At 56.3% G+C, this 17,002-nt stretch overlaps 1 pseudogene; it reads left to right on the top strand.

Annotated features, from left to right (window-relative positions):
* LOC125128424 (serine/threonine-protein phosphatase 4 regulatory subunit 1-like) overlaps window positions 1–8,953 on the top strand; it is a 65,434-nt pseudogene extending 56,481 nt beyond the window's left edge.
* Window positions 8,954–17,002: the final 8,049 nt, after the last annotated feature.

Below are 17,002 nucleotides of genomic sequence, written 5' to 3'. Positions count from 1 at the left end.
AGCCTTCTAAACACACTGCCACCTGACCAGGCTGCCAATCTACATCAAATGCGGAAGGGACACCTGTGTCCTCTGCCTAACACCTGTGTCCTCCTCTGGGAGCCGCAGCCCAACACAGCTTCTCCCTGAAGGAGCCCAACCGGCAGACCCCAAGACCCCCGAGGCCACACACAGCCACGCTCTGCTTTGGATCAGAGAGTCCCAGGTGTCCAGAAAACAACCCAAAACCCCTGGGTGCTTGCTGTGGGTTCCACCCAACACGCCATCAACCGCACCTCTCAGCCTGCACCTGCAGCCTCAGAGACACACCTGGGTCCAGAAGGTCCTCTGGCGCCATCTGGTGGACATCTGCTCTAACAGCAGCTCTCAGGTTTCCCTCCTCTCTCTGGTTCAGCAGCCCCAGGGGCTCCACTGGCCCCTGGGAAATATACTGATTGCCCTTCTTCCTCGACTTTCTTTAAGCACCAAAAAGGGACCTACAAAGTGGGCTGATTCTCTCCCCAAGGTGTTCAGAGAACTGAAGCCAACCAACCCCACGCCACTCTGATCAAACCCTCCCCTCCTGAGCCATCCTGTCATGGCAGCCTTGTTCCCTTATTTAGAGAGGGATGCACTTACGTATTTATGTATGTAGGGGTGTGTGGGTGTCTGTAACTATGGATTTTTCTGAACTTAGCAACTGTTATCCATTCATTCATAGAATAAAGTCTTGATTGTTTTTTTTTTCCATTTTCTCTTTCCCTCATTCTTTCTCACTATATTGACCCCAGATGAAGTGTGCATGAGTTGTCTGCCTATCAATGGTTTTCAATCCACAGAGCTTTCTAAACACACTGCAGCGTCAAAGACAGATCCTTAGTCCAGGGAGCAAGGAGGAATATCTCAGAGAGCTTTCTTTATATCCCTCTACTGTCCTTAATTCACTAGACTGGGCTTTAGGTCAGGTCTTCATACCAGGTGTCCAGAAAGAACAAAAGAGAGTCACATGGCAAGAAAAGGACAGAGTCTCAGGAGACCTCCTGAGAGAAGAAGCCCAGGGATGAGCACTGCTGTTCACCAAAATATCACCATTTTATGACCTCCCAATGCAAAACCTGCAGGCACTTAATCTGGATCCCAAACCCCAGATCAGGCTGGGGTTTCAAAATTATCAACTCAACAACTGATACCGCTCAACAGCCAATAAACCCTAAACACCCAAATGAAAAATGGGCAAAAGACATAACCAGATATTTCTCCAAACATGATAGACAGGTGGCCAACAAACACAGGAAAAAATGATAGTCACCACTCATTAGGAAAGAAATGCAAATCAACACTACTAGGAGGTACTGCTGCCCACCTCTCAGAATGGCCATCATTAGTAAGTCTAATACTGGAGAGGGTGTGGAGAAAAGGGTACCCTCCTACAGTGTGGATGGGTGTGTAAATTGGTACAACCACTCTGGAGGTTAACTCAGAAAAATCAATATTGATGGAACCTATGACCCAGGAATCCCACCACTGGGCATATGTCAGGACAAATGTTCCTTGAAAAAGGTACATGACCCCCTGTGTTCAGCGCAGCACGCTTCACAACAGCCTAGACGTGGAAACAGACTGAATGTGCATTGACGGATGAATGGATTCAGAAACTGTTGTACATATACCCAATGGAATACTACTCAGCCTCAGAAAAGAACAAAAATGCCATTTGCAGCCACATCGACGGAACTAGAAACGCTCATACCAAGGGAAGTAAGTCTGAAAGATAAAGACAAATACCCTAAGATATCACCTCTCTCTGGAATCTAACATATGGTGCCAATGAACCTTTCCCCAGAAAAGAAACTCAAGGACCGGCAAACAGATTTCTGCTTGCCAAAGGCGAGGGGTCCGTGTGTGAAGGACTGGGAGTGTGGTGTTAATAGATTCAGACTCTTGCACTTGGGGTGGGTAAGCCACGAGATCCTGCTGCATAGCGCAGGGAACTATATCCAGTCACTTGTGATGGAACATGATGGAAGATAATGTTGGGAAAAGAATATGGATGTACATGTATGCCTGGATCACGTTGCTGTAAAAAAACTACTTGACAGGCAGAGCACTATAAATCAGTTATACGGGGGAAAAAATTCTTTTAAAGAACCCACAAAATTACCAGCTCCAGACTCCTGCCTCCCGAGAAAAAACAACAGGCAATCTGACCCCATCGAACATGTCAAGATTTCTTGCCAATGTGACACCCACCCAGAAGTAATTATCTCTGGTGTATTGATTTATTTATTTACATCTTTATGTATTTATTTTTCTGGACCCACTTGTGGCAGACAGATATTGTCTAACCAGGTCTGGAATCCAGGCCACAGCTGTTACTCGCCCAGGCTCATCCTTAAAACCTTCTGCCACCACAAGGATAATGTCAGCAGATCCTGTTTTATTGCTTTGTCTTGCAACTCACTTAGCATCTATAGCAATGGATATATGTAGTTATGGACTTTAATCAATGGATCTCATTCTTTTAAATATGTATTTTCATTTATTCATTTTTGGGGGTGGCCCCTGTAACTTTGGGAAGGTGTCTGGCCAGGTTTGGGCCTCCCAATGCAGCTTGCTCTTGCCACAGCCACAGCAGTGACAGAGGCAGACTCTTAAGCCAGGCAGCCCCAAGGGAACTCCCTGAGAGCTTTCTTGATATCAATCAACACTGCTTAATTCATCAGACTTGGTTTTGGTCAGGCCTCCATACCCAGGCGCCCTACTCAAAAGAGGCTGATATGGCAAGACAAGAAGGAACTTTCACCAGGCCTCTGAGTGAAAAAACACAGGGGTTGGCACAGCCACCCACAAAATGCCACCAGACTCCACCATCCATTCATCAGCATGGGCCTCTATCCTTTTACCTAAACCCCCAACATCAGGGGCTTGGAAATGGCCAGCTCACAATTCCACACAGAGGCAGAGTGGGTCCCAGCTCCTGCCTCGGGAGCAACACCAGGCATCCTGAAACCCAGTGAATCCCTCCAGCATTCGCAACACACTGCCACCTGCCCAGGCTGCCAATCCACATGAAATGCTGAAGGGACACCTGTGTCCGCTGCCTGTCATGAGGCATCTTGAAGCAGAGAGTCCCAGGTGCCCCCAAACAACCCCAGACCTCCGGGTGCTTGCTGTGGGTTCCGCCAGCGCACCATCGTCCCTGACTCTGAGCCTGGATGTGCAGCCGTGGGGCGGCACCTGGGGCCGGAGGGGACGCTGGCGCCCTCGTGTGGACACCCGTTCTAACAGCAACTCTCAGATTCTCCCCCGGGGGCTGCACTGGCCCTGATCAGTAATATGCTGGTTGGATTGCCTTCCTCCGCTTTCTTTAAATACCAAGTAGTGCCCTTCCAAATGGGCTGTTTCTCTCTCCAAGGCTTTCAGGGCACTGAAGCCAACCGACCCCATGCGCCCCTGATCAAACACTCAGCTTCCGAGCCATCATGTCGTGACAGCCTTGTTCCATTACGGACACATGCATTCACTGAGGCATTTGTGGATTTAGGCGTGTGTCTATGTAACTCTTGATTTATTCGCTTAACTTTCCAGGTTTTACTCCTTCATTCGTACGATAAGTTCTTGCTTCCTTTCCTTCTTGTTTTTTCTTTCATTCTTTCCTCCCTTTTTTTTTTTTTTTTTTGGCTTTTTTCCATTTCTGGGGCTGCTCTCACAGTATATGGAGGTTCCCAGGCTAGGGGTCGAATCGGAGCTGTAACTGCCAACCTACACACAGCCCCAGCCGGATCTGAGCCACGTCTGCAACCTACACCGCAGCTCACAGCAACGCAAGATCCTAAACCCACTGAGCAAGGCCAGGGATCGAACCCGCAACCTCATGGTTCCTAGTGGGGTTCGTTAACCACTGCACCACGACGGGAACTCCCATTCTTTCCTTCTTGCTTACCTTACGGACCACACCTGAAGCAAGCGTGAGTTGTCTGCCCATCATCGGTATTCAAGCCACAGAGGCAACCAAACCCACCGCAGCAACAAAAACAGATCCTTTCCCCAGGGAGCCAGGCGGGAGCTCCACGAGAGCTTTCTTTATATCAATATAGCAGGCCTGGCTTTAGATCACGACTTCATACCAGTTGTATAGAGGGGACGAAAGAGGCTCACATGGCAAGAAAAGGACAGAGTTTCAGGAGACCCCCTGAGAAAAGAAGCCCAGGGATGAGCACAGCTGCTCACCAAAATATCACCGTTTACCCACCTTCCACGCACAACCCGCAGGCACTTGACCCGGATCCCAAACCCCAGGTCAGGCTGGGTTTCAAATTTACCAGTTTAACAACTGATACAACTCAAGAGCACAAAAAAAAAAAAAAAAAAAAAAACAGGCCAAGTGAAAAATGGGCAAAGACCTGAATAGATATTCCTCCAAACACGTTATACAGCTGGCACACAAGCCCAGGAAAAAATGACCACCATCTCTCATTATGAGAGAAATGCAAATCAAAACGAGTATGAGTTGCCACCTCACGCCTGTCAGAATGGCCAGCCTCCTTAGGTCTACAAGCAGTAAATCCTGGAGAGGGTATGGAGAAAATGGTGCCCTCCCATAGTGTGCGTGGGTATGTAAGTTGGCACAACCACTACGGAAAGCAGTATGGAGGTTCCTCAGGAAATTAAGTATCTAATGAGCCTAGGACCCAACAATCCCACACTTGGACATGTATCTGCACAAAACCTTCCCTCAAACAGATACATGCACCACCATGTCCATCGCAGCACTATTCACAATAGACATGGACACAACCTAAGTGTCCACCGAGAACGAGTGGTTTAAGAAGACGTGGTACATACACCCAATGGAATACTACTCAGCCATTAAAAAGAACAAAATAATGCCATTCGCAGCAACTTGGATGCAAACAGAAACTCTCCTACTAAGTGAAGTCGGTCAGAAAGAGAAAGACAAATACCATAAGATATCACTTATATCTGGAATGGAGCACAAGGTACAAATGAACCTTTCCACAGAAAAGAAACTCAAGGATTTGCAAACAGACTTGTGGTTGCCCATGGGGAGGTGAAAGGTGTGGGAGACTGGGAGTTGGGGGCTAAGAGATGCAAACAATTGCATTTGGGGTGGGTAAGCCATGAAAGCCTCCTGTATAGCACAGGGAACCATATCTAGTCACTTGTGATGGAGCGTGATGGAGAATGAGGTGACAAGAAGGGTATGTACATACATACGTAAGACTGGATCACTCCGCTATGCAGTAGACATTGACAGAGCGCTGTCCATGAACCACAAGGTGAAAAAAAAAATAGAAAACCCAAATTACCACGGCAGGGTTCACAAGAGGTGGTTCCTGGCTCCAGACTCCTCCCTCTCAACAAAAAAGTGGCCATCTGACCCCAGCAGATCTGTCAAGCTTTCTCACCACTGTGACACCCGACCAGGCTGCAAATCCACATCCAATGCTGAGAGACACCCATGTCCTCTGCCTGACAGGAGGCACCTTGGCCCAGAGAGTCCCAGGTGCCCTGAATTTCTGCGTGCTTGCTGGGGCTTCCACTATACGCCTCATCAACCCCATCTCTGAGCCTGGACCTTGCGGCCTGGGAGCTGCTCATGGGCCCGGAAGGTACCCTGGAGACGTCTTCCGGACACACCTGCCATCACAGCAAGTCTCAGGCCTTCCTTCCTCTTGTCTTCATTGGCTGCTCTGGGGGCTGCACTGGCCTTGGCAAGCCTGTGACTTTTTTTTTTTCTTTCTGCTTTTTAGGGCCGCACCCACGCCATATGGAGGTTCCCAGGCTAGGGGTCTCATGGGAGCTACAGCTGCCAGCCTACACCACAGCCACAGCCACGCCAGATCTGAGCCGCATCTGTGACCTATACCACAGATCACAGCAACGCCGGGTCCTTAACCCACTGAGTGAGGCCAAGGATCGAACCTGCATTCTCATGAATGCTAGTCAGGTTCATTTCCACTGAGCCATGACGGGAACTCCACGGTGGGTCTCATTAAAGGCAGATAGAGGCTGGGTTACAGAGACCTCAGAGTCAGCCCAGAAAACCCAAAGCAGTGGCTGGACACCAGCATGTTGAGGGGTCAAGTTGAAGCCCATCCCTAAGGGTGCCTGCTGCACATGGCCCCTCAGGTTCTCACACCTGCACATGAGGGGAATTTCAACCCTGACTGAGGATTTTTTTTTTCTGCTCTTTAGGGCTGCACCTGAGGCATATAGAGGTTCCTAAGCTAGGGGTCAAATGGGAGCTGTAGCCGCCAGCAGCGCTGGCTCTTTAACCCACTGAGCAAGGTCAGGGATTGAACCTTCAACCTCATGGTTCGTAGTGGGATTCGTTTCTGCTGCTATGCGACGACGGGAACTCCGGGGGATCTTTAACGTTGCTGCACACCAGCTGCGCGCTGGGCTATTGAAGAAGCTGCCAGTTACTCAGAGAAAAGCCAGCAAGAACATTCCCTGTGCCGGTGAACAATCCAGAGGTTGGTTAGAGGTGGGATGACGTCTCCCTTGCAGCCGGCAGCCCCCACAAGGAGCGTCCTCACTGAGGAGCCGATGGACCGTCAATGGGGAGCCGTCTCAGAGGAGAGGCTAGCGGATGCTGGTCCTGAGCCTCATCCACCCTCCGCAGGTAAAGCACCTGCGTGTGTGCAGAGACTTCAAACGCTTTAAGAAAGGGCTTGACGCCCTGCCTGTGACAGCACACTGGCCCAGTTGGTGTCTGCACACCAGGAGGGACGGTCCTGACCGGGAGGGGGCGGGGGATCACTTCTAGAAGCTTTCCATTTGCCTACCTGAGTTACCCCTCCTTTCTGGGTCCCCACTGCCTTTTTTCTGGCTTGCTCACCTCTTGCCCCGGGGGGGAGCTTTCAGCGGCAGCTACAGGCAACATGTCCTCTTCCTCTGCAAGTGGGGGACCCAGCAACGCTGGCAAAAGGTCCAGCAGAAGCCCAATCAGACCGGGCCACCCACAAAGCGATGACCTCTCTCGCTCCCTCCCACCAGCCCAGCCCCCGCGGCGGCTGGCGACGCAGCAAGGACGCAGGTACAGCTGCAGAGGCGCTTGACTAGAGGGGCTGTTTATACAGACCTCAACGCAGCACACCTGGGAAGGGCTGGCCCGACGGGGCAGGCTGCCCAGCTCAGCCAATCCTCACCCACCAGGGGCTCATGGTTGCAGGAAGTGGGCCTTGCTGCACCAGCCAAGCCCAAGGAACAGGTGTGGCTTCTAAGGGTCAGGAGAGACCCGGGGCCGCAGCGCTAGCTTGTTTCCTAATCATTTTAACTGGCCCATGAGTGGAAACCAATTTCAAGAAAACCTTTCCTCATGAGAGGGAGCCAGGAGTCAGGGAGGGAGGGGTGGGTGGTGGAAACATGACCATGTACCCCCTTGCGGTGGAAGCCTCTGGAATACCTGGTGGAGGGAGGCTGCACACATTGAAGCCCAGGCTTGCCGGCCTGCCCAGGAGCTGCTGTTGGTTAGTTCAGCTTCGGCTCTGAGCATCAGGTGGGCTGTGGGTGGTCAGCAGGGAGGGCTCTGTGCACGGTTCCTGTGCCAAGCCCTGCCGCGGTGCCTGCCCAGAAGGACCCTGTGCCCTGTGAGCCCTGGGGGGCTGCTGGGTTCCTGCCCACGTGAGCCCCATGCACTGGGCAGGGCATGTGAACGAGCATCCTCTCTCTGCAAGCAGGCACAGGGCTGCTTAGCACACATCTCTCCTGGGCAGCGATGCGATGGGATGAGATGCAAGCCAGCAGATGCTGCAGGTCCTTGGACCCCCACCCAGGCTCACCCAGAGTGACACGTTCAGTAGTTAGGTCCTGGCTGCCGTGCGGCACGAGGGGGGCCCTGTGGGTACCCCTAGCTGCATCCTCCTGACACCATGGACGCTTCCACAGGACAGAGCAAACAGTCGGCCCTGGGTTGGTGGCAGCTCTTGGTGACCCTGAAGGAGTCACAGGAGGGAGGGGAGTGGGATCCCAGGCCGAGGCATGGGGTTGGGGACCAAGGAGGTCTTTCTGGGTCTGAGCTGGGAATGGAAGAGGAGGTGGTGAGTGTGACCCCGGAGAGCTGCCCTGGTGACTGAGGCTGAACTCACTTCAGGGCGACAAACTTCCTGGGTGACCCTAAGACAGGATTGTAATCCGAACCCCAGTGGAGGGAAGGTGTGCAAAGTGAATCCCCCCAAGAGGAGGCTGTGTGAGCTGGTCCCCTCAGAGTGGGGGACATGGAACCTGCCGGGGGTGGGCTGTTACCCTGGGTGGGTGGAGGTGGCAGATCCCACACCTGTGCTTCTGGGTGTTTCTTGGCTTCTCGGGGGCCTCAGCTTCTCAGTCTGCTCTTGGGGTGACGGAAGCACGGACTGACTAGAAATTTGCTCATATCGGGGGAGAAAGGGCCTGGTGGAAATCTCCCAGGATGCCGCCCTCAGGGGATTGCAGGTCCCATTTCCCGCAGAGGGAACTTCAGGGTCAGGAAAGCCAACCCGAGCAGACTCACAGCAGAGCCCGGGGATGGGCTCATTCTGGGGTGGGGGGGTCCCCCTATTTCCTTGGAAAGGGAGGCTCCACTGGGCAGTGCCAGTTCATCCCACACCTGGAAGTGTCCAGACCTCAAGGCCCAGCAGCCCCCATGGGCCCCGAGGAGGCGAGCGGGACAGACCCCTTTCCTGCCCGGAACACGTGGGGTCCAGGCCGTCGTCGGAAGAACCAGAGAGGTGAGGCGTCCATGTGGGAAGAGTTCCCGGGGCAGCTTGCGAATCCAGACGTCCACACCAGGAGTGTGGGTTAGAGGGTCGTGGACGCTGGGCCCCTCCTGACTGGACATCCGCAGCCAGTGTCACATGTCATGACTGTCAGGCAGTGTGGGGACATGGGGCGGGGGTGGGGGGAGGACAAGAGCACACGGTAGGGGCCCACAAGGACCGTGCTGTCCACAGGGCTGGTGCTGGGCTTCTAAGTGCTCCTTCCACTCACCCCAGGGGCAGCGGCCACCCCCCACGCCCGCTCACAGACTCTTCCTGAATTAAGCCATGTGGACGCCGCTCACACCCCAGGCTGGCCGGGGGTCTCCGCCTCGGTGGGAGTTTCCTTCTCCCATTCCGGACCCCTGCTCTTGCCATGGACACCCGCATCCCCAGGAGACCTGCTGGGAGGGGTGAGGACTGGGCGGAGAAGACAGGGCAGCCCTAGCTGCAGCAGGTGCAGGCAGGTAGTGGGGGTGCTCAGGTATCTGTCCCCCGAAGGCCCCAAATGTGGGGGCCAGGGCCGTGAGGGAGCTGACATGAGGGCCACCTCCTCCTGGGCTCCCCTGGGGACGCTGCAGGGAGAGCGAGGTCTCGCGTCACTTTCCCTCCCTTCCACCCTCGGCTGCACCCGGGGCACCCGTTTGCCCTATTAATGGGCTTTGGCTGGTGTTTCTCCCCGACCCGGCTGCCCTGCAAGAGCGTTTTCACGCCCATTATACTCCCCGGAGGCTCTGGAGGCAGCTTTGGGGCACCTCCAGGAACAGATTCCAACCTAGGGAATTTCAAACAAGCCAGGGACTGGGCCTGCGGGCTGAGGGAAGGAGGGAGCCAGTGTCGTCATCCACCACCCCGATCCCCCGGGGCTAGGAGGCGCCCTACCCGGGAGGGCCCAGGACTCAGCTTACCTATCACCCGGGGTCTCCCTGGTAGAGGGGTCCTTCAGATTCCAGGGCTCCAAGACCCCCTACTTCGGCCCCGGGCTGCAGAGGATATTGGGGTGAGCCTCTGGGAGTGTCTGGAGGGAGGGCTCCCCTGTCAGCACAGGCGGACTGAAGACACCGACCAAGGGTGGGCGGGGGAGCCCGGGGGAGCCCAGGAGACGGTCCTGAGTCAGCCCTGAGGTGGATGAGGGCTGCGGAGCTGGGGGTGACCACTCTACAGGAGACAGACCAGCCGAGGCAGGAGGAAGAGGCGAGCACTGGGTCCCACTGGGCCCACCAAGAGGGCGGAGAGACCCGCAGGCAGAGCCCCCTGCCAGGGCAGCAAGCTCAGCTCCGCCCCCACCCCGCCCACGGCCCCGCCCATGGCGCCAGGCCCCGCCCCCTTCGTGGGGTCTGGACAGCGATGGGCAGAAGTGGGAAAGCGGGGCGCTGGGAACCTGGAGAGGACGGTTTACTGCAGGGACGAGAGGCCAGGGCTGGACAGGGCGGGGGGGCTTGGGCGCGGGACAGTGGGACAGGCAGGGGGCTGTTCGTTCTTCCTCAGAATGGCCCACACATCCCAAGGCTGAGTCTATAACCTCAGGGGCCCCGGACGGGGGGCTTCCATCTGGCTGGTTCCCAGAGGCTGGACGTTGGTGGGGATGCGGGCATGGCTGGTGGCCTGGGGCAGACATCGCTCTCTCTGGGGGAGCGAGATGGATCCTCGGTCCCCGGTCTGAGGATGGTCTCGTTCTCTGGGTGTCGTGTCCTGTCTCGGGGGTCACTGGGAGGACAGGCGGGAGGGATGGACACAGCCTGGTCCAGCTGTGCCCTGGGCTTTTGGGGACACCGTCTCGGGCCCACAGCATCAACAGGCCTCAGTCCCCACCCCCTCCCCCAGGAAGGACCTGCCTGTGAAATAAGACGCTCCTTGTGGGGGCTGGCTGGTCACTTTTCAGATGGACACTCAAGGGGCAGGACAGGAGGTGACCCGCAGCCTTTGGCCGTGGTCACCGTGTCAGCTGTGGCTCCTGACCAGGGCCTGAGCTGCCCTGAGAGTAGGGTTTGTGGAGTGGGCTAGGTCACCACGACAGGGACGTGTGGGAGGGGGTCCTGGGCCCCAGCTTCCTCCCCAAGTAAGATTGGGTGTCACACCCCAAACAAGGCGTCCAGTGATGTCCTGAGTTTCAATAGGCCCAGGCCTCCCTACCTCCCACCCCCACCCCAGTCTGGGCGTGCATTTCTTGTGGCCCCCACCACAAAACACCAGACAGAGGGGTTGGAACTGATGCTTACTCTGGCCCTGGAGCCTGTAGCTGGTGACCTGGGCACTGGGGGCCTGGCCCCCCTGCAGGTTCTGGGGATAGTCAGTCCTGGGGATCTCCCACTTCCTGGGGTTACGTCCGGGCCGTCCTGTGGCTGCATCACCCCATCTCTGTTGTCACATTGCTTCCCCCTCGTGTATCTGTGTCCACACGTCCCCTCATGAGGACCCCCGTCCATCACAGCCCATCGAGTGGCCTCATCTCAACCCAGGCAGCCCTGCAGTGACCCAGCTCACACTCAGCCCCATTCTGAGGCTCTGGGGAGCCCATGCATTTTCCTGAGGGGCACTAGGAGTGACAAATGCCTGGGAGGAACATGGAGGCACATTTCCAAGGCTGGAATCCAGAAGCCTCCTGGAGAACGTGGTGTCCTGATTCTGGGGGGACGGCCAGGCAGAGGAGGGAGACCCAGGGTCTGAGATGAGGGTCTCTCGAGGGCCAGGTGGGAGCTGGCAGGCGGGAAGTCAGGGGCAGATGGCCTTCCCCTTACTCCGTGGGGCCACTCGGGGGCAGATGCATGGTGGCCTAGGGGATGTCCTCTGTCTGATCCCAGGAAGGCGGCCAGCCATGGGCTCCCTGCCAGGTGGGGGCAAGTGTGGAGGGGTTTGAAGATGTGTCCCCCGGCTACTTTTGAGGAGAAGTGCCTTGGTTGTGTGTGGGACACAGAGCCACCAGCCTGGCAGGAAGGGTGCCGGCCAGCAGCACGTGGGCTGCACCCGGGACTCCACAAACCTGGACATGCCTCTTCTGGGCCAGGCCCCTTCCAGGATGGAGGGCACCACAGAGAGGGTACTGTTATAATATAGATGAGATTATTATAACAGAAGGAGGTCTATTGCTCTAGAGAGAACTCTAAGAGTAAAGGAGGACTATTACTACAGAGGGGGGATATTACGGCACAGCGGGAACTCTAAGAGTAGAGGAGGACTATTACTACAGAGGGGGGATATTACGGCACAGCGGGAACTCTAACAATAGAGGAGGACTATTACTACGGAGGGGGGATATTACTGCAGAGCGGGAACTCTAACAGTAGAGGAGGACTATTACTACAGAGGGGGGATATTGCTGTAGGTTGTGGGTTGCAGCAAGAGAGGAGCCCTGTCACTGTAGAGGAGGAACTAAGACAATGGAGAAGGGACTGTGTCTGTAGAGTGAGGACTGACACTGGAGTGGAGCTACTGGCGTGGAGGGATGAGCCAATGAGAGGAGGATCACTTTATCGGGGTGGCTGCTACTCTGGAGGCAGGACAGAATAGAGGACTCCTGCTGTAAAGGGGAGACTGTCACTCTAGGGGTAATATGACAATAGAGGAGGACTCTTGCTGTAAAGGGGAGACTGTCACTCTAGGGGTAATATGACAATAGAGGAGAGCTGTTGTCACAGAGGGGGGACTGTGACACCAGGGGTAACTGCTGACAAGGTCTGCAGGCATCTGGAGACTTGGAGCAAAGGCAGGTACAGGGGCTCAGGCGTGGGGCTGGCGGGAAGGTGACTGAAGGTACGTGGATCGGAGGCCCCGACGCAGGAGGTGCCCAGAGAGGGGCTTCTGCCCAGGTGGAGGGCAGGGGCTGCAGGTGGGCAGGGAGGAGGGGGACAGGTGGGTAACCAGCCTTGCTCGGACCAGTCCTGGGAAGGAGCGGGTCACCCCCTGGCTGAGGAGCCCAGAGGGACTGAGCCTGTGTGACCTGGTCAGGAAGGGGGTCCTGAGGCTCAGCCAGGTCTTTTTGGGGAAGGGTCTTTGTGGGAAGACCTTTCTAGACACAGAGGAGGAGGAGGTTTCTGGTCCTTCAGGTCACCTTCACCATGCGGGAAGGCCGTGGGCTGTGACAGGAGGAGGGGACACTCAGACCTGGGCTGTGACAGGAGGAGGGGACCCTCAGGCCTGGGCTGAGGGGACACTCAGACACTTGTATGCAGAATGTCTATTTCACAAAAGACCCTGTTAAGAGAAGGAAACGACTTCTCTCAGTGCAGTGGGATGAGCAGCATCTTGGAAGCACTTAGGACACAGGTTCAATCCCCAGCCCAGCACAGTAGGTTAAGGATTCGGCTTTGCCACAGCTGCAGCTCGGTCGCGGCTGCAGCTGGGATCTGATCGCTGGCCCAGCAGCTCCCTATGCCACGGGGCGGCCAAAGATGAAAAGCAACAACGACAACAACAGAGCGAGAGAGACAATAAAAAGACAAGTCACTTTCTGGGATAAAATGTTTGGAAAGTACATCTGAAAAAGGATTTCTAAGTAAAATACACAGTCAAAAGCTCAACTAGAAGACAACTGAAAAACGGTGAAGATCTGAACAGACACCTCCGCAAACTCGACAGACGGTAAATAAACATACAAAACAAGGCTCGGGAGTTCCCATAGGGGCTCAGCAGTTGACACACCCGACTAGGATCCAAAAGGCCATGGGTTTGATCCCCAGCTTCGCTCCCTGAGTTAAAGATCCAGCGCTGTGTGAGCCGTGGTGTAGGTCGCAGATGTGCCCCAGATCCTGTGCTGCTATGGTGGCTGTGGCTGTGGCTGCGGTGTAGGCTGGCAGCTGTTGCTCCGATTCAACCCCCGAGCTTGGTTGGGAACCTCCATATGCCTCGGGTGTGGCCCTGAAAAAAGAAAAAAAAAAAAAGAAGAGGAAAGTAGAAAGAGGAACAGCTCTCATGGCATGGCAGCAGGATGAGTGGCGTTTCGGAGCCCTGGGACACAGGTTTGATCCCCGACCCTGCACGGTGGGTGAAGGGTCTGGCATTGCTGGAGCTGTGGCTTAGGTCACAACTGCAGCTCAGATCTGATCCCTGGGCCGAGGACTCCTTACACTGAGGGGTGGCTGAGAAAGAAAGAAAGGCGAGAGGGAGGGAGGGAGGGGAGGGGGTTGGAAGATACGCAGAGACATTCCCTCCCAGTGCGCATGCTAAGGATCTGATGTCAGTGCGGTGGCTCGGGTCACGGCTGTGCCAAGGTTCGATCCCCAGCCTGGGAACCTCCACATGCCAGGGGCGTGGCCGAAAAACAAAAGTAAAAAGATAACTTACAGAATAGGAGAAAATGTTTGCCAATCACATGTCTGCTAGGGTCTCGTGTCCAGAATGGACACAGAGCTCCTACCATTCAGCCACAGAGAGGTACACAACCCAAGTGAAAAACGGGCAAAGGACTGGATTATCCTTTTCTCCAAGGAAGACAGACAACGCACACGCTGGGATGCTCGGCATCACTCGTCACTGGGAGCGTCGCTTCCAGATCACCGGGAGATAGCAGTTCGCGTCCTGCCTGCAACCCACGAATGGACGCCCAGCAGAGTAGGCAGAGATGTGGACAGGTTGGGGCCTGGCACATTACCAACGGGGACGTGAATCATTGCCGCCACAGTGGGAGACAGTTTGGCAATTCCTCGAAAAGATAAACATAGCATTAACCTATCACCTGGCAACTCCACTCCTAGGAACATACACAAAAGAAATGAAGACAGGTATCGCAACAAAACCTTGCCAGGGATGCTCACAGCAGCGCCGTCCCCACTAGCGAAAGGTCGAAATAACCCAAGTGTCCATCTGAGACCCGTGGAGAGTCTGTCCACACAGCGGAGGGCTATTCAGCCACGAAAAAGGACCGAATGCGGACACCACAGCGTGGGTGAACCTCCAGGATACCGTGCTAAGAAAAAAAAAAAAACCACAGCAAACACAGAGTTCCCGTCGTGGCTCAGTGGAAATGAATCTGACTCGCATCCGTGAGGACGCAGGTTCAGTCCCTGGCCTCGCTCAGTGGGTTAACGATCCAGCATTGCCATGAGCTGTGGTGTAGGTCGCAGACGTGGCTCGGATCCCGCGTGGCTGTGGCTCTGGCGTAGGCCGGTGGCTGCAGCTCCAATTCAACCCCTAGCCTGGGAACCTCCAAGTGCCGTGGGAGCAGCCCAAAGAAATAGCAAAAAGAAAAAAAAAAAATGGTGAACACAGAAGGTCGTGTATACATGATTCATCTCTGAACCAATCCACAGAGACATCCAGGGGACTCGTGGTGGCCAGAGGTCGGGGGAGGAGGGGGGGTGACAGCTTAGAGGGGCAGGGATTTCCCTTTGGAGGAGAAAACGGCCTGGGAATTGACAGAGGCGATGGCGGCAAAGTTGACACTCGCACCCGACATCACTGAACCACGCGCATTAGAACAGTCAGTTCCTGTTGTGTAGCTGTGACCTCATCAAAAGCAGAGGAGAGACAGCGCAGCCTGGCCGGCTGGGCGAGCCTCCCTCCGCCGCCCGTAGTCTGGCTCTCGAGGTCCCCCGCCGTCCAGCCCCTGCCGGGGGCCCGGCAGCCTCATCTCTGACACTTGTGCTCCAGCCACACTGTCCACGCGGGTCCTCCCTCCAGAAGCTCCCTGACGAGCGCCAGGCCCCCGGGGGTCGGCTCCCCCCACCCCCAAGCTCACAAGGTCTTTCCAACGCTGCTCCAGGTAAATCAGACCTCAGCACTCAGTCCCCAGGGCCGTCTCATCTGCGTGGCTGGACATCAGCGTGTTCCGAGCACGCGGGGTGCAGGCACCTGGCTCCAGTGACCTCAGCGCCACTGAGGTAGTGCTAGCCCGGTGCTCTGAGGGCCACGCGGATCACTGGCCACCACGCGGCCTCCAAGTGGCTTCCCGCTCTGGTGCCCCCACGCCAGAGTGCGGGCGTCAAACAAAGGTCCCCAGCCACGCAGATGCTGTTATAAATAGCCCAGCCTGGGGCTCCCCAGGGTCAGCTCCAGGAAGTGGGGTCTCGCCTGTATTTTTACTCGTGGTCAGAGCTAAGGATGCCTGCGCCTCACTTCCGTCCACACCCCTCACTCTCTGGACATGAAAGACTCATTCTGGGTCCCGCCTCGTCCTTGCTGACCGGGAGCTGGCTCTGCAGAGGCCCCACCAAACCTCAGGGCGCCACAGGCACGCAGAGGGAAGGGGCCTGTCTGAGCCAGGAGGGACCTTGGCCTTGGGGCGCCAGGGGCTGCAAGTGCTTCTCTCTGCTCGGGCCTCGGGGGACGCCGGAGCCCCCCAGAGAGATGCCCTCTGAGGCCCAGCACCCAGACAGTGACCGGCCCCCGCCCCCGCCTGTCCTACCATCAAAACATCAGCACCCCCAGCCCCAGGACAGTCCTGTCCCGGCCCTCCCCGGGCCAGTGGTCCTCGTGCCAGGACCGAGCCGAGCAGCCAGGCAGCACCAGATCTTCTTCCAGGAGCTTCCAGTAAGAGTGACAGGGTGGCCCAGGAGTGGGGGGGACCATGTGCCTTGGGCCAGCAGGGAGGTAGAGATGGATCAGATCAATGGCTGGTGGAGGCAGGGACGCTGCCCAGAGATTCCTGTGTGAACACGGCCTCGCATAGAAACGGGGCCTCGGCAGATGATCGAGCCACAGTCACACACGTCACTCGGGTTGATCCTAATCCACTGGGATGGTGTAGGTGTAAGGAGAGGGGCACTGGGAGTTCTCAGGTGGTGCAGCTTGTCAGGGACCAGCGTTCACTGCAGGAGCTCGGGTCACTGCTGTGGCGTGGGTTCGATCCCTGGCCCAGGAACTTCCACACACCCCAGGTGTGACCCCCCCCAAAAAAAGAGGGGACTTGGACGAGGGCATGCAGTGGGGAAAACGGCCTTGGGAGGGCTGAGCTGCTCCCCCGAACCAGACCCTCCCCTGCCCTCACGGCGAGCGACATCAGACGCCCCTCCGGACACCAGACACACCTCGGTCCCAAGCTGCCTCGCCAGGGACGCTGTGCTGACAGCGGACGAGAGGGACACAGGACCCTCAGCTCTGTCTCACTCTCCAGACCACGTGGGAGGGGGAGGGAAGGGCCCTGCACAGACAGCAGCCACTGCTGCTGGTCACCTCCGGCCCTGACTCTCGGGGGTTCTGGCCTCAGCTCTCAGGCTCCTGGGGCCATGGGGGGGCCCCCTCCCAAAGCTGCTCACCAGATCCCCCAGACAGCCCAGGACTAGCCAGACTGCACCGCTCACACATCCCGTGGGTCCCTCGCAGCCATCAGC

Source organism: Phacochoerus africanus, chromosome 5 (assembly GCF_016906955.1).
Source record: "Phacochoerus africanus isolate WHEZ1 chromosome 5, ROS_Pafr_v1, whole genome shotgun sequence".
In the NCBI taxonomy this organism is placed as follows: Eukaryota; Metazoa; Chordata; class Mammalia; order Artiodactyla; family Suidae; genus Phacochoerus; species Phacochoerus africanus.
Note: the sequence above shows the minus strand (reverse complement) of the source record. Positions and strands in the feature narration are given on the sequence as shown.